At 34.6% G+C, this 21,888-nt stretch overlaps 1 protein-coding gene across 2 annotated transcripts in view; it reads left to right on the top strand.

The window, feature by feature from the left end:
- Nucleotides 1-21,888, top strand: part of Meltrin (disintegrin and metalloproteinase domain-containing protein meltrin) — a 244,768-nt gene that overhangs the window by 14,706 nt on the left and 208,174 nt on the right. The window contains exon 2 of one of the 2 annotated variants that reach the window (XR_004758145.2): nucleotides 12,783-13,694. The exons of the other annotated variant lie outside the window; for it this stretch is intronic. The gene's annotated coding sequence lies outside the window, so the exon portion shown is untranslated. Of the gene's footprint in view, nucleotides 1-12,782; nucleotides 13,695-21,888 lie in introns of those variants that run through there. 2 annotated transcript variants of the gene reach the window in all.

The following is a 21,888-nucleotide window of genomic DNA, read 5'->3' as shown; positions in this document are numbered from 1 at the left end:
ATTTGATTTCCAGCAGTGAGCCAGGGGATATTCCTGTGTACGATTGGTGCGTGGGTGGAATAGGCCATATTTTAAAACTGAGTTTAGATCTTTCATTTGAGTAAGCTTCTTGGTAAGTAAGCGAAAAGCCAGTGACCGTTTCATTTTCACTACCCTTTTTGGCCAGTCTATTAGCGACCTCATTACCACTAATGTTAACATGTGATGGATCCATTAGAGGTGGACGCCGTGGGTCTGAGAGATCTTCCTCAGTTTGAGCAGAATAAACACGCTGGTTTCATCGCTTGCGGAGAACCAGCCACCAGAGAAGGCTGGAAGGCTGTTCCATTATGCTTAGCTAAGACCAGCAGGCAAAGGAGCAAAGACAGACTTCAATCCTCGGATCTTGCCCAGGGGGCTGCAGTCTTTTTGACCAACAGAAGGGGTCTGGGTCATAATCCCGACAGCCGAAATCCCGACAAGCCAGAATCCCGATAGTCGGGATAAACCCCGACAGGGCCGAAATCCCGACAACCCAAAGTCCCGACAGGGTCAAAATCCCGACAAGCCAGAATCCCGACAGGGTCAAAATCCCGACAAATTAATGTCTAAATATAAACACTCAATTTAGCTTAATAAAATACAATTTTTAACTAACTATTACATATTACTAATTAAAAGTTTAAATCAAAAAATCATAAAAATTATGTCATTACTTAAAATAATTTTTAACAAATTGAAATGACCGTTAAAATTTGAAATGAAGATTTATAAAATTCTTTTTATTAAGAAAAAGAAAACATCACTTACACATGCAAACGACATATTTACAGTGACACATTGTGAGCGATAGCACGAAGATATTCAATCACAGGTCTATTATCACGATCGTCCTCAACAGTCATAATTCTCCTTTCTCTGTCATCATCTACCTTCCTACATTTTGGTTGTTGTTCTCCGCGAAGAATGCATTGAACTTGGTATTCCACATGCTCCTGTTCTTTTTGAAATCCTTCTATGATGTTATAAACGCCGACATGGTCCGTCCAATTAAGGTCTCCCATCTTCTGTACCAATCCTCGACAGCATTTTGAGTGCGCGGAGCATTTATAGCTGCCTTTTCTAGATCACTAATGATTCTAGATGGCCTCGGTTCAATATTATTTTCTTCAGCGAAATCAATTAAATCTTGGAATAATCTTTTGATATTTTCTTCAGATTTGCTAGTCATCAAAGCATATACTAGTTGCAGCTGTGGAAGTATGTTAAGTGGTCATTAGGCCTTATTGGGATTTCGCCCGTGTCGGTATTTTGACCCTGTCGGGATTTTGGCTTGTCGGGATTTCGACCCTGTCGGGATTTTGGTTTGTCGGGATTTCGACCCTGTCGGGATTTTGGCTTGTCGGGATTCTGGCTTGTCGGGATTTCGGCTGTCGGGATTATGTCCGGATACCCAACAGAAGCTGCTCACTTACTTCTCCGTATGGTGCTTCGCCGCAATCAAATAAAGCAAATAAACAATTCTGTGTATCAGTGCTTGTCGAGATATTCTTATGAAACTGTAATTTGAAATCACGGCTTTAATAAATTTCTTTCGAGAATTAAGGTAAAAGCTCTTCACTATTGGATCAGCCATTTTTGAAAGATATCAACCCTGCGAGGACGGACATTTGATGATTTCTTCAGTCATTCTGTCAAAGCTGAAACTTTTGACATTTTTTCTAATTTCTAATAAATAATATGGAAGTTACATTCTCTGTGTAGATATGTATACTTATTGTTCCATTTGCTTAAGTCATATATGCATAAGTTTAGCTACATTCCTAATTAATTTATGGAAGTGTATCATCGTTCTGAAATACTCTGCATATTTGTTATATTTTTTCCACGGTATATTGTGTGTCCTGAGGTAACGCAGTTTTCAAACTGATTGTTATGACTAAATTAATTTTCTTAAATTCGTCACGAGGAAAATAATTATGAGAAAGCCTTATCTTAAGATTGCTCAGTTCTACTGGATAAGCATGATAAGTATTTTTAATACGTATGTGTGAGTAGTGCTTGACAGTATCATCTTTCGTTTTTCAGTTAACTGAAAAATGTGATCGCTGTGCTTTCCTGTTAAGTTGTCATAATCTTTAAATAATAGAGTAGGGAGAGGTTCGGGAACCCCAGCGGAATGCGGTTCTCCAGTTTGCAGTCGAATGCGCGTCATTCAAGATCACTCCATGTTTCCGACAAATTGAGTTTTCCTGACAGCTTAGATTAGGAATGAAACTGAACGGATGCTCTGCTTAGTTGGTTCACTCACTCGACTGCAGTCAGACGGAACGTAGTTCGATTCATCGTGGTACTTTATGATAATCTTTAAATAATACGGCAGGGAAGACTTCGGTGCTGTAGCAAATTATCAAAAATCTTTGCGCCTAACAATTATCGTGCCGCAGACGATTCTGTTGTTCGTTAGTGTAACTTCCTTATATTCGAGAAGGGAAGTTGCGATTTTATTTACTTCCTTATTTATTGTAAAATTGCACACCCCCGCAAAGAAAGCCAGTAAATTACTATTTTATCATTAGAAATTTAATACGGACTCTCTCAGCTGTATACTTATTGTTCCATTTAATTAGTTCTTTAAAACTCCTTTTAATTAGTTCTTTAAAACTGATAGAAATTGGTCAGTATTTTTTTAAAAAGTAACAGCCTGTTTCTATTTTTATATATAACTATGCATATATAACTATAGATACTAAAGAACTTATAAGAAATAAAATATAACACTGTTCTAAACGGGCGAGCAGTTACAGTAATCGAGGCAAACACTTTGCTTTATTTTATTTATTTATTTATTTATTTATTTATTTATTTATTTTTTGTGTGTGTTTGTGTCGAAAGCTGTGTCGTAACATATCTATCGTGATTTATATTTCTGCATTTCTTTAATGAACTTTACTGCTTATGCAATAAGCTAGTCAGGGGCGTAGCTAGAGGGGGGCAAGGGGGGACATCTGTCCCCGGGCGCAGAATCCAAGGGGCGCCAAATTGATGTTACGAGATTTTAGAATTAAATGTTTTCCATCCTTGGCAAGCAGTAGGGGGCGCGAAATCTTCAGTTGCCCCTGGGCGCTGAAAACCCTAGCTACGACTCTGAAGCTAGTTACAGAAGCAGTTATGCCAATTACAAATTTTTCATTTGTTGGACAGTCGTTTGATGCTTACGAAAGGCATGACAATTGCCAACTAATTTTTCACCGACTTTAGAATTCACATATTTTGCTAGAAAACACTTTTAACGCTTCGAAAGATCCCCCACCAATGACCGACCGAATGTTAGGAGTTCGACCTGCGTTCGATACCAGGCGAACGGGGAGGCAACATAGCTAGTTTACGTGGTTTTTTCCAATGTTTGACACGAATACGAGGCAGTTTTCCTTAAGGAGTCCACAAAAGCATCCCTTCCTAAGGCCTACGAGCGGCTGAGTGGTAAAGTCGCTGAACACTGGTAATTCGGTCCGGGGTTCGAATCCTGGGAAACTGGTTTGGCTGCATGAACATTTTCACGGTTTTTCCCATGTGTATGCGAGCCAGTTTCCCTTTAAAAGTCCTTCACGAAGGCATCCTTCCCTTTAGACAGGTAGCCCTCGTGTACATTGCCGTATTCAAAATAGTTAATTTGTTCTGCCTTTCGAAAGGTTGAGTGAAAATGCTTTTCAGCATCTTGCTCGGAATTCAGTAAAGAACTTCGGTTTAAAAAGTTTAATATAGTTAGTTAAAAGTTGTATTCAGTCAAACCTTGTAAATACTATTGCAAAAGCGAATTCTTTGAACGCTTATTAGCCCTTCCGACTTCTACACATTGAAAACATTCGAGTAGGGCACCAAAACGAAGTCTACTTATCCGAATTGGCTCATAGGAATCGCGTGACTGAAGATCAATCTATCAATATTACGGATGTCATTTGGAAAAGTAAGTCAGGCGTGTAGCCCTAGGGTAGTAATTTTATCACCGCGTGAATATCCATGATGATTTTCTCGAGTTTTTTTTTTTTTTTTTAGATTTTCTTGAGATTTCTTGAGTTTTTTTTCTTTTTTACGAATATCAAATAAATCTGCTTTGATTATTTGTAATATCTTGCTATGTTGTTTTCCCTATCATTTCCTATAATTCACATTCAAATAACTTTTAACACTTCTTTCGTTAAAATTTAAATGAAAAAATACCGAGTAAAATAATCAGATTACAAAATCCAAACCACAACTTTGAATTGGTAGACGCTGTTTAAAAGTTCTCTACGAAGGTGTATGGTAAACCCTCGAGTGCTTTGCGTAAATGTACATAACTCTAACCCTTAAACTTTTAATTAGAGTTATACTTCTTAATATTTTATCCATAAGAGTTACAGAAATTCATTTAACATGTATCGATTGAAATAAAATCTTTTGTCAACTATTATTCCTAAAATAATAAGCATGATCCGAAACGCATTCGTCCTGCTCTACTGTTGCTAGAGCATTTCTCAGTCATTTCTCCATGCCTTCATCTCATTGGAAGAACCCCCCACATCAAACTCATAAGGTTTTTAAAAGATATCTCTTTTTACCATATGATTTGAAGTTAATTTCCTTTTATCTTGCTGTACCTGTTGCTACAGCATTTCACAAAGTCATTTCTCCATGCCTTCATCAGCATTTCAGGTTCATTTCATCAATTCATTTGATACAGTGTGTTTGTGCATCTTGAATTTTATTCACCATTTGTCTGGCGCATAATAACCCTCGAGGTTTTGTGCCATTAAAAAATCGACCAACCGAAACGCATTCGAATTTATCTGATCAAAAACGTGTAGATAATATTTCGAGTACTTTTGAATACAAAACATAGTTGTGGAAACCATATTTTAAAAGTATTTTCTGTATTCGTCTTGGCGTTATGGGCCATCAGCTGCAGAGCGGTAAAAGTCGTTGAACACTGGCAGTTCGGTCCGAGGTTCGAATCCCGCGAACGGGCTGGTTGCATGGGCATTTTCGTGGTTATTCCCATGTGTAACGTGTATAAGAGCCAGTTTTGCGCAGAGAGTCCTCCATGAAGGCATGCCTTTCCTTAGGCAGATAGCCCTCGAGGCTTTGCTGTAATCGTATAAACCAAGTCAACCTCCAAGAAAGTATTCCTCCGCTTAAGGCAGATAGCCCTTAGGTGCTTTGCCATAATCAACCAAACCAAATCGTCGTGGCGTTTAATGTACATTACGCGTTGATAAGTATGACTATGGTACGACACAGTGTTGCATTTTTACTGTAATGTTTGAATTGCGTCAATTCTTAAGTGTAACTTAATTTCAGCTACGTATTATTAATTATTTAATTCATGGTTTGGTTTATTGAAATTACGACAGAGCACACTAGAGCTATCTGCCTAAGGGGAGGGATGTCTTCGTGGAGGACATTCTGAAGAAAACTGTCTCCTATACGTGGGGTAAACCACGAAGACGTCCATGCAGGTGGCCATGCAGCCAACCCGTTCGTGGAATTCGAAGCTCATACCGAACTATACGAGTGTTCAGCGATTTTACTGCTCGACTGCTAATGAGCCTTATATTTAATTCGTGAATCAGTTAGATAGATGCATATTTATAGTACACGCTTGCTTCATCGTATAAAAATGTGGTGTAGGATTTTTAGTTTCGATTTTCGTGGGTATAATTTCATCGATTGTAATTGATCTAGTTTGCAGTACTTATCGCGTCATGTTAAGAATGAAGTTAATCGGAGTTTGTTAACACTGTGGTTAATCAGAAGGTAAGATATCATTAAACTTTTGCTTAAATACGATTTATAATTGGTCAGAAGCAATGAATGACCTCTAGGATAATAAGCAAGCAAAGTCATTAGGTAAGTCTCGTTTCTGTTTATATCCATGTTCCCGTTTTTTGAACATTTAAAACAACTGCTTCGATCCTCCACATACCGTTTGCTTTGCATATCTTCTCTCTTTTTTTAATTATTTTTTAAATTATTTTTTTACTTATTTAATCTCTGCCTAAATAGGTAATTGAATCATTTGTCCCAATATTCTTCTTCTAACAGAAGCTCCCACTGTATTATAAAGTTTTAATAGGATTGAAGTTTCCTTCCCCCTTCCTGTATTTTATGGTAAAATAATTAGCTGTTTAAAACTTGTGAGTTTGTCTAATGTGTTGAATTTTCAACTTTTCTTCTTTTATATATTCTCAAAGTAACTTTGGATTAGCTGTGCAAATAGCATTTCCAATTTTCTTTTCTTTTCTTTTAACTAATTTTTTTAAAACTTTATGTGGCTTCAAGTTCATTAAGAATGCGGTGTTCTTCACAGCATGAACTTCCTTTACAAAATTGTTGTTAAAGTTAGACAGAAGCGACGTTAGATGATAAGCCTTGTTTTAGAAATTTTATGAATACTTTTAGGATTTCAGCGTAACGAGCTTTGCGCGCCACATAGTGAACATTCTTGGGAAGATCATATAATACAGGTGAGTGACTTTTTTTTTATCAAATACTTTTTTAAGTCTGTAATGGATTGATTTGTGGGTAACTGTAATATATATGTATAATCTGATTCAGCATGTTTAGATTCAGATATTTGAATTTAAAAATTTCCGCATGAAATGGCGTGTTAATTATGTAATGATTTTTCCTTTTTTCTCATTCGTAAGTGTAAAACCCTTGTGTTCAGTTCAGTTGGGGTAGAGTTCTTGCAAGGTCTACGATACATAAGCCAAAAGTTGGCACATGATAGTGCAGGTTTATGAAATAGCTAAAAATGAGAGGTAAAAAGCGAACACAAGTTAAATGTGAGTGAATTTTTTTCCGATTTAAATGTAATTATTGTTTTCCTCGTTAGTAATTGTCTATGAGTAAGATTTCTCCCTTCGCCCCCCCCTTTTTTTTTTTTTTTTTTTTTCAGGTAAAGGAAAAGATAAAGAAAACTTGTATATAACCTTTTGGAAGTAATCCCTCATTTTCATGTCTTTCCATTCTGTTTCATTACGACGCTGCTAAATAGTGATGATTTTATGTGAACGTTTTATTTATTTTTTTTTCAAGTGTCTTTCCTATTCTCAAAATTAAATTAATTGTCATATTGAATATAGGGTTTAACTTTCCTATTCTGCATTTTAGTACAGCATGCGGGAATATTTATGGTACTTACGCGTTATCCCATCGACCGTGAAATATGGTTACCACCGAACCATGAAAGTTTCATCAGTCGTTCCTGCGGAATTCTGAGCCGCTATTCTGTGTAACTCACGTTTTGTAAAAAGTCTTTAATCAATTTTTACTATTTTGTTAAGCCTAACGATTTTATTGGGATACCTGTTTAGACCGCTGTGAGTACAAACTTCCGCAGGTGATTGTTCCAAGAGTGCAGTTTTGTGGATCATATCTAATTGTTCCTCTTCCTATTCAACAGCTGTTGAATTATAAATGAACCGAAGTGCAGTCGCAAATATGATTTTAACCTCTTAAACTTATGCAACGAAAAAATGCAGCAACAGCAGTTAATTTACATTTGTTCGTAAAAACAAGTGGTTGCTTATTGAGAATCAGTCGGGGGTTATATTAAACAAAAGCGCAAATATTGTACGCTTATCCAGAATTGGCGCTAAATCTCACTGCTTGGTGACATTTTCATGGTCGACTGGATAATACCTGAGCAAATTTTTAGCATATTGGTATGGCGACCGCAATATAGTTAAGTACAAGATATTGCACTGTAATTTACTTACCAAGCTCTACTGATACATTTGCCAATTTTCAGGCCCACAAATTGTTACTTGGCGAGAGCTAGGTGATGCTGGTAGTTGCGTTGTGGTCTCGATTTCCATTCTACCATCAGCTGATTCCATAGATTTTCATGATTTTTTCCAATGCGTAGCGTAAGGAGTAGCCAATTTCGCTTAGAAAGATCTTCCTGGAGGCTTTAATTTTTGTTTCTCTGGATATAGGCCCGCCAGTTATAAAACCGCTGAAGACGGGTAGTTAATCAGGCTGGCTGTTATAGGAGTAATAATCCAGTCTTTTTTTTTTTTCGCGGATATTCTTAGCTTTACCGTATTCTACAACGAATCAGCAATTTAAAAATCCTATTCGAAGACAGTGCTTCCTAGGCATATAACTTTCCTCTTGATCACGTGAAATATTTCCTTCATTAACCAGTATTCAGTCATGTAAAGTTTTTGAATTTGTTTTTCCTTGTGGTTGGATTCAGGCTTTTCTCAACTAACCTTAGCTTTCCGTCATGGTATTCATAAAAGCGCTCCAGAAAGCAGGTGCCTTTCTTATTCCGTGAGTCAATAAATTTTTCGATAATCCTGGCTTGTTTGTTAAAAAGGGCACGACATGCTTATAATAGGCTATTCAGAAATGCTTTGTCATATCTTTCTGCCTGTGAAGTGAAATCTTGAGTAGGTATATTATAAAGTGTAGATTATTTTGTCGGCCATGTTATCTCGGAAGTGTCCAATTGTCGAACACCATTAACTTTTTTCCAGAACAAATTGAATGAAAACAGACGTGTAATTTTACTTTGATGAAACCAGTAATTACTTTTGCTTCATCGGTATAATGAATTTCCATGCTGTCGTATTTATAACTTCTGATAATTAATCGATTTAACTGAATTGTCTATCCTATTCTGCCCCAGCATATCTGATTTGGTTTATTTGATAAATGGCAAAGCGCTGGAGAGCTACGTGCTTAAGAAGGGGGATGCTTTCGTAGAGGAGGGAAACTGGCTTGTATCTAGGTACATATGGGGAAAAACCACTAAAAGCCCATACAGAACAGCCCGTTCGCCTGAAATCGAACCCAGATCGAACTACCAATGTTCAGCGACTTTACCGCTCAGATGCTGGTGGGCTAACATATCTGGAAGAACTGCAATTGATGCATTAATTGCCATAATCTCCATTTCAGAATTTTTGGAATGGTATTTACTTTTTTAACATTGTTGTCAAGATTTTGTTCCAGCTTATACATCTTTTTTAAATCTCTTCTATGACACATGAGCGATTTGGACTGTCCAGTATCTGAAAGGAAATATTTCAAGATTTCAACATTCGACTGTTTTCAAAAGCAGTTAAGTCATGTTGTAAGGTATATAATTTCTGACATTAGTGTACTTCACATCATTTACATACTTCATTCATATCAAAGAAGACATGCTATGTTCTGATCTTAGCCTATTTTTTAAAGTATAAAAAGAGGGGGGGGGAGATATTTCACGATTCGGAAAATATTCAATGACTTTTTCTCCTCAAGATTGATTTTGTTTTTGCCGTAATTGTTTGCTTGCAGTATTCCAAGTTGGGAATATATATATAAAAAATTATTAGCGCCGTTCATTCATAAGCAACTACTACTTAAATGGAAAATTTTTTTAAATAATTTGCTTCTGAATATTATTTATTTTAAACAGATCTTTTTTTAATCTTTTGGTTTACTAATATATTTCTTGAAGAAAAAAAAAAAAAAAAAATTCAGGTAAATTAAAAATTACTCGATAAATAATTTAAGGACATTCTATAGCAGGTGAAGGTAATAAAAGAGGCTTCTGTTCGAGTAATTTTATATGGATTGGAGTTTGTGAAAGTAATTACACGTCAGTAATGGTGAAATAATATTTTTTCTCTCCTTGATTTTGCTGATGTTGTCGGCTCTTTCCTGCCTTGATACCTAAAGTGCGCCCCCTAGGAAGTGATATCTTCCAATTGTGTCTCCTGCAAAGCTTGTCCCTGAGCAGTCTTCAGTGAAATCTATATTTAGGTGCCTTCCCCCTGTTTCCATTGTAACTGTTAACCTGAACTATATTTCGCACAGTCCTATTCCCCGTCAGACGTTTCGAAATTAAAATAACTTTTTTTATGAAAAGCGCACTTTTATATCTATTCGAACTGGGTCATTAATTGCCTAAAACGTGAGATCTCATGTGGGAAACTATCGCTGTTTGTCAGCTGTTGAAAGTGGCATTTTTGTCTATTAGTGTGGCGGCAGAAGTGCGATGTTGCGGAAAGAAATGGGACGAAATAACACGTTTTACAACGTCGAATGGGTTATGCAGGAACCACCCGTGCGAAAGGTCGATATTATTGCAAGAACAGATGGGGAGAAGGACTGTTAACCGGCATTTGTTTATTGAACAAGCGTTGTTATGTGTCTCTGTGTGTGTGTGTGGGGAGTGTTGTTTCCTAGGAGTGGTTTTGCTTGCATTTTTCCTCCAGTGTGCTGAGTCATTTCACGTATCTTCTGTAAACTTTAGCGTCGTGTGGGGTGAGAGTATTTTTTTTTTTTTCAAGAGAGCGCAGTGAATTTTTTCTGAAAAATATTGTGAAGATTTTTTTTAGATCAGGTGTTTGAGGAAATTTAATGGGAAAAGACTGATAAAAATTATTCAGATTTCACCTCAGTCTGACGGTGACAGCAGGAAGATTGACAAATCAGATTTGTGTGTTTTTAGGAAAGTTTTTTAGTGGTTCTAATAAAGAAAAAAATTTAGTGGTTCTAATAAAGGAAAAAAAAAGTTTATATTCATATCTTCAAAAACATTGCGGAATTTTTTTCATATTGGCACATGAAAATTGTTTCGAAATCTGTGCTGAATAATTTTCTGCTTCATGTCAGAAAAATGATCTTTGCTCATCGTGTGGGGTGAGGCGATTGTATAACAGCTGTAATATCAAATATTATCAGTTCTTTAAATTTTCAAATTTTCTCTCATCTGTTCTAGAGTTTTAAGGAGACTCTAAGATGGTTAAGTTGTTTCAAATGCCTCTTTTGCCCCGTTTCTCCGTCCCCCTTTTTTTCTTAAATCCAGTGGATAGTCACTTGCTTCTCAGAAAAATCATTGGGAACGGAATTTTTGTTGGTGCCTTGAGAATGATTTTAAAATTTAGTGCTATTAGAAGATTTACAGTTATACTCTGTTCTGCATAAGAGTGTATGTGAATCAGTGATTAGTTCTCTTTTAGCCTTTTATGCCGTGATTGCTGTCTTAAATATCATGAAATTTTGAAGTTAGTTACGATAATGTAATGTGATAAAGACTTCAAGAAGCATCTGTTTTAGAACTAATCTTTCCGTATAGACTTGTTAAACAATGCTTATATTCATGATAGACATAGAAAAACTATGAAAACTCCATGCGTTCAGCCTCTTCAGCGGCCGTTTACTAACCTGCCTGAGGGTTAATCGTCGTTTATTTATTCCCGAGCTAAAAATACTTATGAAGTTCGCATTTTAAATTGAGTGCCGTAAAGGTTGAGAACACTGGAAGCTGGCAAACTGGTCGTGCCACGTTTAATCTTTCATGATTCTGTAATTTTTGAATAAATGAGAAATATTTAAATCTTTTTACATTTCCTTAAATTTTTCTTGATTAAAGAGAAGTATTCTAAGAACTTAAGGTGACGTCACAAATTTGTTTAAATGAAATCTGTGGACTTTCAGTTTTTGTTAGCAATACACAGTCTTCAAAACATAACGTAAACTCTCCTGTTCTCCTTCAACTTGTTTCTTCGTTTTTCTTCTTCCCCCTCCAGCTTTTCTCATTCTGTTCCTGTTTTTTTTTTTTTTTTTTTTTTATTCTAATTGGCTGGGTTGTAGGTTAATTGAATTAAGGCATCTGCGTAGGGGGGTGAAATGGATTTTGTGAATTCTTTAAGAGGAATCTCTTATTTGCGTTAAAAGTTCAGGAACTTGTGAGTGCAGTCATTCATTTTAACCGTGGTAATAGTGTATACGTTTTAGGGAAATGAATAATTTCAGTCACGGAGATAATTGTTCGGAATATTTTAATTCACTCCTAATTAAGTTCTAAGAACGCTGTTTATATTTAATAAAATTAATTTTAATTTATGGGTAACGTCCTTTTTTTATGTATTCTTTACAGATTTCGTCGATATTTAGCGCAAGATATCGTGCAATTTATATTCCCTCCCCCCCTGTTTTTATTCCCATACTTCGCTTTTCATTCGAAATTTTATGGGTTCGATTCCAGGCGAACGGGCTGGCTGCATGGGCGTTTTTGTGGTTTTTGCCGTGTGTAACGTGTATATGAGCCAGGTTTTTTTCTCCATGAAGCACCAGTGGCCGAGCGGTAAAGACGTTGAACAATGGTAGTTCGGTCCCAGGGGTTCGAATCCCGCAAACAGGCTGGCTGCATAAGCGTTTTCTCCATGTGTAATGGGTATACAAACCAGTTTTCCCTAGAAAGTCCTCCACGAAAGCATCCCTTCCCTTAAGGAGCCTCGTTCTAGCCCTCGAGGCTTTGCGGTAATCTCATAAAACCAAACCAAACCTTCTCCAAGAAGGCATCTCTCCCATTAGCGAAGCTCTTGCCTGCTGTGCCGTAATGAAATAAACCAAATCAAACCATTCGAAATTTTAAGATGTTTTATTAAATTTCTCCTTTGCGACTACCATAGCTCTCTTTATATACTATTTATTGGCTAATGAACGGAAAAGGATTTTTAGCTCAAAGTTATGTATTGTTTTCGAGCTCATTTTACATTGTTCTTAATAGGAATTATTTTAGATCTCATAGATCAGGAAATCTTTGTTGCATAAACCAAGCAAATGCCATGTTATGTTCCGTTGAGAATTAAAAAAAAAAATTAATGTAAATGAGGTGGTGAACATTTTCTGGTGATTAAGCGTTGTAAACTTTATTAGTAGTATAAGGTAAATGAAATCTGATGTTTAATACCAACATTTTTATAGCATTTGTTTTGAGACTTTGCCTTTTATAGCCTAGTGCTTTTGCTTTGCAGGGACGGGAAACCGAACTACTGAATTGTTGGCCTCGCTGCGTACATGGATAAAGATATTCCTGTGAGAAATACTTTGCTGATCGTGGGATGCTGCACGGACTTAATTAATGTGTGCTTATTTATGTGTAAAGACAACTTACTAATAAAGTATCGCGTTTGTTTAGCTGAAAATAAATGTTTATGTAAATGCAACTTCTTTCCGTCGAAATGAAATTTCTTGCGGTTTTCTACGTTATTGTAATGGAATCGACTATGCCACATTTACTGGTATTGCAATTGGATTAGATATCTTGATCTCAGATATCCATTTTCTGTATTTCGAGCATTATATTCACTAGCTGTGTTGGATAAAAAAGGTTATAAAAGATCAAAAGTGATTGGTAATTCCTGATTATCCGCACCCCCTTCGAAATTTTCTGAAGTCATTGCTGAATTTGGCCATCTTTGCACTTTATAAGTACTATTCTGTTCATAAATAATAATACAAAAAATCAAGAAATTTGATGATTAAAAGCAAAAATCGATATGACCGATATTTAGATTTTTATAACCTATGGATAATGTTGAGTTAAATATAAAGCGCGTAAATCCACGTGTGGAACACGAAGGGGGGGGATTGGTTCTTGTAAGGTATAAACTCGACTAAAGAAGCGGATAATCAAAATGTACAGTTTCCTTTTTGGACTTTTCAATCAGTATATCCCTTTTAATCGGACTTTATAAACCTTTTATTGTATTCATTAAATTTTCGCGTGAAACTTTAACTACAAATTATATCATCAGCTTTAATTTGAAGCCTGTTACAGTGCGGTACTGGTTATTTTATCTTTATATATGTCATGCACTAGTGTATTATAACTAAGTAAAGAAAATGCTTACCCTGTTGGACATTTAATAAATTATTTTATTATACCAGAACTTTATTTATTTAAAGAAGGTTTATACATGTGAGGAATATGTGTATACCGAACTGGATTTAAAAAATAATCTTAAATATGACCGAACAGCTGATATGTCTCTACATTGTTTTGCCGCAGTAATTATAAAAGGGGACCCGAAGCACGTAATATTGCGCGGAAGCAACTTTAATGAAGGAAGCAACATCCTCCGACTAAGAGGAAGCACCCACTTCAGCAAACGTTGAATATGGGAGTAATGAGGTAATTAAACGAGGAAAACATGGTTAATTTTCAGCCTTGAACAGACTTAGAAAGCGCTTTAATAACCTTTGCTGCAGCTTCTCGCAAAAATAGTTATTAGTAGGTATATTACACACATATTAATTCCTAACTGTTTTCATAAAATAACTTTGTATCAAAGTCTGTAAAACCAAGATTTATAATTTTTAGTACTTAACCTCCATTCCTCAGTAACGAAACATGTTGTGAGCTTAATTTAGAAATATACTTTTGGTCTTTTTTGAATTAAAGTCAAATTATATTAACCTTATGTAGAAAGCAAAGCAAAATTTTAGATGTGTTGCATTTGCGTTTTAACGCCTTAAAATAGGATTTCATTTAATTTATTTTTAATAACTGCTAATTAATAAAGAAATTCACTAGCTCAGTAATAATCTGTGGCATCTCTTCTTTAAAATGTGAAAAATTGACGTATAGACTTTTTAAAATAGTTATTTTTTAATGTTTATAAAAATTTCGTAGTGAACTTCTTATACCTCAGAATGTACCTGCAGTACCTCAGAATACTATGCATCCAAAATTGTTGCAATCTTCACCGTCGGTGCTCTGTGTGAAGACAGACATCTCATCTCGAATGGAAGTTGGGAGGGCGAATATGCATTTAATCAAATTACTCGAATAGTAGTCTGAGTTGAAATAAAACTTGGGCTGACTTCCGGCGTCGGATAATTCATTTGGTAAGAACAGCTGCCCACATAGGTCTTGTTAGGAGCCCTCGCCTCACGATTTGGATTTCGTGACCCAGCTGGCGTCCAGATCGTTACCGAGTCTCCAAACAGACTTTAAATCAGGATAGAACTAAATTTTGAAATTTTCGAAATCCTATATTTTATATGAACAGTGAGTAAGTCTTTGAATTTGTAAGTCTTTGAATTGTGTAAGTCTTTGAATTGTGTAAGTCTTTGAATTGTGTAAGTCTTTGAATTGTGTAAGTCTTTGAATTGTGTAAGTCTTTGAATTGTGTAAGTCTTTGAATTGTGTAAGTCTTTGAATTGTGTAAGTCTTTGAATTGTGTAAGTCTTTGAATTGTGTAAGTCTTTGAATTGTGTAAGTCTTTGAATTGTGTAAGTCTTTGAATTGTGTAAGTCTTTGAATTGTGTAAGTCTTTGAATTGTGTAAGTCTTTGAATTGTGTAAGTCTTTGAATTGTGTAAGTCTTTGAATTGTGTAAGTCTTTGAATTGTGTAAGTCTTTGAATTGTGTAAGTCTTTGAATTGTGTAAGTCTTTGAATTGTGTAAGTCTTTGAATTGTGTAAGTCTTTGAATTGTGTAAGTCTTTGAATTGTGTAAGTCTTTGAATTGTGTAAGTCTTTGAATTGTGTAAGTCTTTGAATTGTGTAAGTCTTTGAATTGTGTAAGTCTTTGAATTGTGTAAGTCTTTGAATTGTGTAAGTCTTTGAATTGTGTAAGTCTTTGAATTGTGTAATTCAAAGACTTACACAATTCAAAGACTTACACAAGTCTTTGAATTGTGTAAGTCTTTGAATTTGAAAAACCTAACGGAATCCAGTAGAACTCCAGTCATCCGAAATGCAAATGTCTGGGATTCCAGTTATTCGGATAGCTTGTTCTTCTTTCTAGGCCAAATGAAATTAAATTTAGTTGCTTATGCATTTTTAATTCTTAATGTAAAGGATATGAAAACACTCGGTACATAATTTTAAGAAGCTGTTCAATAAATTTAGGTCAACGTGTCTGACATTTAGATTGCCTACCATGATCGACAAGCATGTAACTTGTAAATATTAAATGCAAAGTTATAAATAACATTGTAAATATTAATGTATTAAAAATTTAAGAACTTTAGAGGCATGACTGTAATAGTTCATTATCTGTGACAAGTAAGTTTGCTTTTTAACTGCATTTTTCAACTTACCAGTCAAGGAAGATTATATTGGTTGTTTAAAATAATATACTTCGAATATTTGTTGAGCAAATGGTTGTGAGCTCATGACTCTAGTTTATGGAATGAATAAAATAAAATAGACTTTTAAACTATGATAAATTTGATATATGATTTCTGTTTATATGAGCCCAGAATGGAAAATCAAGCTGGATGTGAAGACCATATTTCCAAGCCCAATTAGTATAACGAAGTGAAAAGTCGTGGACTTTCGGTTCAAATTACCCAAAGAGTCATAAATCAAAATTTTTAGTAGTAAGTGATGCAGTATACAAATTGGTCGACATTTTGTAGTCAGAAGATGTAAATTTTAGAATGCGGGACTTAAGTATCTTTTACGTCTCAAAAGATATGAACACGGGTTTCAAATTCTGATTTACAGTTTACAGCAAAGTTTGGAAGTTTTTATATGACTCCTGAGACTGGAATTTCTGCAGCTTCCCATCATCGAGTGATAAAGGTTCAGGTCAAATAATATTGACAGTTATTTCAGAATAAGATTGCACATTATAGAAATTTTCACTTTTAAATAATCATTACCAAAGTAAGGAGCCCATGGGAAATAGACCTTGGGGCAGACCACCCCGCTAAGATGGATTGAGTGTATCGAAAAAGATCTTAATATTTTAAAGTTTAAATACTGGAAAAGAGTTGCCAAAAGTAGAGGTGCTTGGAGAAGACTTCTGGAGAAGTCCAGCCCCCCCCCCAGGGCTGTCGAGCCATTGAAGAAGAAAGTAAGGAGCAGACTACTGATTAGAACTTTCTTTCTAGAGAGCACATATAAAAATCTAAATGTTTAGATTTACTAAACAGTACCATGTAACAAATTCTATAAACCAACCTTATTTGATTTGTTTTTAAGTGGGATTCATGTGCCTATGACAAATCTTTCAAGTGGTATTTAGTTGTACGTTCTTTTTAAATACCGTCTATAATCATAGACCAAGGTTTGTAGACAAACAAGGTTAAGCTCTTCCCATCGGTGATGTCACTTACTTATAGAAGTAGGAGAAACGAAGTCAACAAAGGGAGTTGGGAAGAAGTTGATTCTGAGCTGACTAGGAGTCAATGACGTCATAACGAGCAAACCATGGACCTTATAAGAAACAAACCTTATAGTACAGTAAACTTATCATAGACGAGCGTATTTTTTGAATGCACACTTGAACACACACAACAATCTAGGAGTATTCATTTTAAAAATTAATTTAGCTCGTCATAATGATGGTTTCTAAATACTATAGTTTTTCTAATTACAGGGAAGGTTTCTTTGGAAGAGATCTAGTTTGAGTTGAAATGAGATTACCTAATATACGAACTACAATAAGAATAAGGACTTAATGCACTTAAGGGTATACAAATATATTCAAAAAGTATTACGAGTGATTACGCATGATTTAAATTACTTGTATGAAAGCCACCTACCTATATTTGTAGGCATTAAAATATGAAATTTTTGTTTGAGGTCTATGAATGGAACTTATAATAAATTAATAAAATTATTCTTTTGTTATGAGAAAAGTGATTGTTTAAAATATCGTAAGCCTATTGTGCATTAAAGATATTGAGGCTTTTTACTTCGATAAATTGTTCCTGATTAGATTTTTTTTTTTAAATTGATGGAACTTGAAGAGTTGAAGTGTACTAATTGGTTTACGTGCGGAGAAAAGAGTGTCCAAGAAATGACTTTATGCAGTAATAAGTGAAATATATTACTTTACTAATCAAAAGTTGAAACATAAAGAGAAAATGTAGTCGTAAAATAAATCTTAGCGTAGTTCTATTCAAATTGCATAAAATTATGGTCTAGGAAACGAGTTCCTTTTTAATAATAATAATAATAATAATAATAATAAAACTTTTAAGCTTAATTGAAATTTGTTATTTATTTAGCAGAACTGCAAAAGTTTCTGAACTTCATTCAATATGCTTACTGCTTAGTTTGTGTGATTGAACTTCGAGTAAATTACAAATATTAATCTTTAATGCAATGAAATAAATGGGCTTCTCTTTATTAAAACCCGAATAGCATTTTAAATATAGCCGTAGAACTAATTAAATCAGGCGAACAAATTTTCAGGCGTTCTCTATATTTATTTAAGCACCAATAATATGTAATTTCATTTCAGGGTAATTAATAAATTCATCTGTTAAGGAACTGTGCATATAAATGTTAATTAAGACTTAGATGTATACGAGATCTTGTATGTATGTATCTAATAAAATTTGGTAGAAGATTCTCGTTATTATATAATTTGGCGTGGTAGTTGGATGCATTAACTCAAAACTTGCAGACGTGGCCGCATGTATAATAATAAAATAACTATCTTTTCAATTATTGATTCACAATAGCTCTTTAACTCCACTCCTCTCTTAATTTTAAAAATAGCAAAGCAATAACTTTTCTAATATAATCTCTATTTCTTGTAATTCTGAAACGCAGCTGCGCAATTATTCCTAGAATGCTATGAAATCTTAACCCAGCATCCGAATATCGATTTGCTTTGTTTCTGAAATTTAATTCGCTTGATGTAAATATTCTTGTAATGTGATCCGAAATGTAATCTCTATTTTTGCTGCGCAAATCTTGCTCTCTTTTGGTTACCCTTTCTTTATGCTCGCTGTTTTTGGTCGACCTTTTTCTCCTGCTTCGCCTTGCCGCTAGCCACGCAAAATTTACTTTCTACTTAGTCTGTTGTCTTTAGAAGTTGTAAGGTGTACAAAATTGTGGGTGTATGTTGTATCCATAAATGATGCTTGTGAATCTATTTATGCGTATATGGGCTTGCACTATTACGAAAATAAAATTAGGTCTTCAAAACAGTGGCCACGTCTGAAAGCTTTTCTTTCCCGTTCTCTCATCTTAAGTACCCAGGTAACTGGTTTTTGAATCCTCAAGCCATCTATCTAAATCATTACATATAAAGTTATGTATATGAAACGCAATTTTAATCGCGTGTTTCGTTAAAATTTTTTGGACTAGCGAGGTAATCTTTGTTATGGAAAGGACCGATAAGTATACTGCAGTTTGATCGCTTCTATAAATGCGCCGGATAAACATTTGCTAGTTTTTATTAATACTTTTAAGACTAAAAATAAATGTTAGCTAGCTAATGAACATTCATTGTTAGTCTAATGCAAAATTAGGCTGGTTTCTCTTCGCAGGCTAGAATACTTTTATAATAGTTCTTGCTCAGAGCCGAAACACTTTGTTGTAGAAACCAAAGCCAAACTTTGCCTCAGCCTGCTTAAGCTAACTGCAGTGTTAAAAATTGAAACTTTTTATTGTTAAATAAAATTTTTGTTTAAAGAATTCTTCTACATTTCGCTAAACCAAAAGAAATTTCGATGTTACAGTTACTTTGATGATAGTACATAAATAATAAAGAAGCAAAATTGTTTGCTGTTTCAGCTAAGGAATATTTTTAAAGTGACACATTGCCGGTTTCCCTCTGCTGCAGAATTTTGCTTCAACGCCTCTAATTGCGTGCATACAATTTGAATATTTATTTATTTTTGGGGGGGGGGAGAAGGAGATTAGAAACTTGAATAATTTTTTTTATTAAAATTTCCGCCATTCCTTGTTAATAATGGTTAAATTATGGAATTCAGCATTCGAAAATTCCATTTCATTCTACATCATATTTCTTGCGGTTCAGTTATGTGCATTTAGGTGTTGCTTCTTCCGGTATGAATACAGATTAAATAATGGTAACAAAAAGACTCATGTGCATCGGAAATAACATTTCGGCCGCAAAACAGGATCTAGTATTCCACGTGTGGTCAGAAAGTTATATTTGATGACTACCTAATATGTTGCGTCATTTATTATATTTTTTAAAGGGCATTCTTTTGTAAGTTGTATACCACAAATACATCATTGATTCTTTTGCGTGTTAGAATTTTACATACGCCTTACGCGGCTAATTTTTCTTGAATTTCTCATGGAATACTGAATGTTCATTTCCATCTGTCATTTTAATTTCTAAGCACTGTATATTTAAATATTAAATGAATGAAATGTTAAGTTATGAATAAAATTACTTTTTTATCTTCTGATTCTATATTGCTGTTTCTTAATTTTAATCTTTTGATTCCGTATTCTTGTTTCTCCGTTTTAATACTTGTAAACCTGATGTAAATGTTACATACAACGAAAATATAAATACGTGTCCTAAGAAAGAAGAAAGTAATTACTGTAAGAGTATTAATATAGTAGAATAATCTAACGGAATCGCCAGATGTGAAAAGCCTTTTATTTTATTATGCTGAATTACTTACAGAGTTGTTACCATGTAAGTCAAAAGATGTATATATAGGTATCCTGTCTTCAGAAGTGAATCTCAGATGCCCCTCGTATGGTTTTCTCATTCCATCTTTTTATCTGCCCACTTGGATCCATCCGTCTTGTTTTGTCTTCGGAAAAGACGCTTTGTCGATTTGTTTTTTTATGGTGTCTCTAGAGCGTTTCATTGTTCCACTGTTGATTAATGCGTTTTGTTTTTCTTTAGCCATGTTATCAGAAGTGAATTTTCTTGTTGAGTCATCTTTCTATGATGTATCATTCTCATATCCAGTATAATGACTTTTCTAAAGAAGATGGGCTTTTTCTGCTGATTGACGAATTCGTTTCGGGCTTTTTCTGCTGATTGACGAATTCGTTTCGGCTGTAAATTTGATTAGGATTTGTATGACGAAATATTTATTTGTAATTAATATTAGTTTTACGTTGGAGAGCTCCTAACATTTACATACATTTTTGCTTATTTCCTTATGTTCTGCATCATTCAGGCATCTCACCTGAATTTTGGCATTACGTATTTTGTCTTTTATTTGGAAAAATATTTAGTTAAGTACTTAATAGTTAAGCTAATAATTAAATTTTCCTTTAATGCTTTAGTGGATATTTCACGGAAAAGACGGTTTATGGAATGGTAGACATGAAGCGAAATACGGCGTGCTCATCGTAGATGGTTGTAGTTTGATCCGGATTTAAATCCCGGCTAATGAGTTGTCTGTATGAACGTTTTTGTGGATTTTCGCATGGTTACAAAGCAGTTTCCCTAAGAAAGTTCTCCACGAAGGCATCCCTTCCCTTAGTAAAATAGCTGTGGGCTTTACCGTAGTCAAATAAACCGATAAATTAACGTACACCATGCAAATCTATGCCATGTATAATTGAAATGTATGTTAAGTATCCCTAATTTTAGTTTATTAAATTTATAAAAATACGAAACTGGTTATAGTAGGTATAAAAATGAACCGTCCATTTCGATTAATTTTAATACAAAGTGTATTTTCAAATTTACCACTCTTGCTTTATATTATCTAAAAAAATATTTCAACTATAATACTATTATTTTTGTGATGCAAACAGAAACTGAGAATTGAATAAAAATTCTTGCTGTCCATTTGGTGAGAAAGTGACTGAGATCTTTCTTTCTGCTGGTTAGACGTTATTAGATATTAATGCATAAGCAGAATTTAGTCTCGAATGACGTCAACTGAACAGCGTTTTGAAACTATAGAGGAAATTGGAAGTTTCAAAGATCCGCTGTCGAACAGTATCTGCAGCGTGTATCGGAAAATAATCTAGGAAAAGTCTATGCAACATCACGGAATTCACCTAAATAACAAAATACTCTTAACCGGGTGAGCGGGTATGGATATTGCAATAACCTGAAATCTGTTCCTCGGTTTTTCCAACCGAAACTTTTGCTCCAGTTCAATTCTTAATCTATAAATATCCTTTCTATCAATAACTCAACGTCTTCGAGAATTTTCGCTAGTGATTGGAACTAGTGAAACTTGGTAATTTTTTTCTCAGCATCAGGCATGGTAGTTCTCAGGATAGTATATACGAACTAAATTGCTGAAAGCGAAATTTATTTAAGTTTGATTGGAGCATAATTTTCATGCATCATCGCTTTTAATTGTTTTCATATCTCGAATTTGATTTCCTTTTTAGTTCAGCCTTGTAATATGCTTTTAAAAGAAATGCTTCT

The sequence above is a fragment of the Stegodyphus dumicola genome, chromosome X2, assembly GCF_044657685.1.
Source record: "Stegodyphus dumicola isolate Sdum_Otavi_A_Nest chromosome X2, ASM4465768v1".
NCBI lineage: Eukaryota > Metazoa > Arthropoda > Arachnida > Araneae > Eresidae > Stegodyphus > Stegodyphus dumicola.
This window is presented reverse-complemented; position numbering and strand designations above follow the sequence as displayed.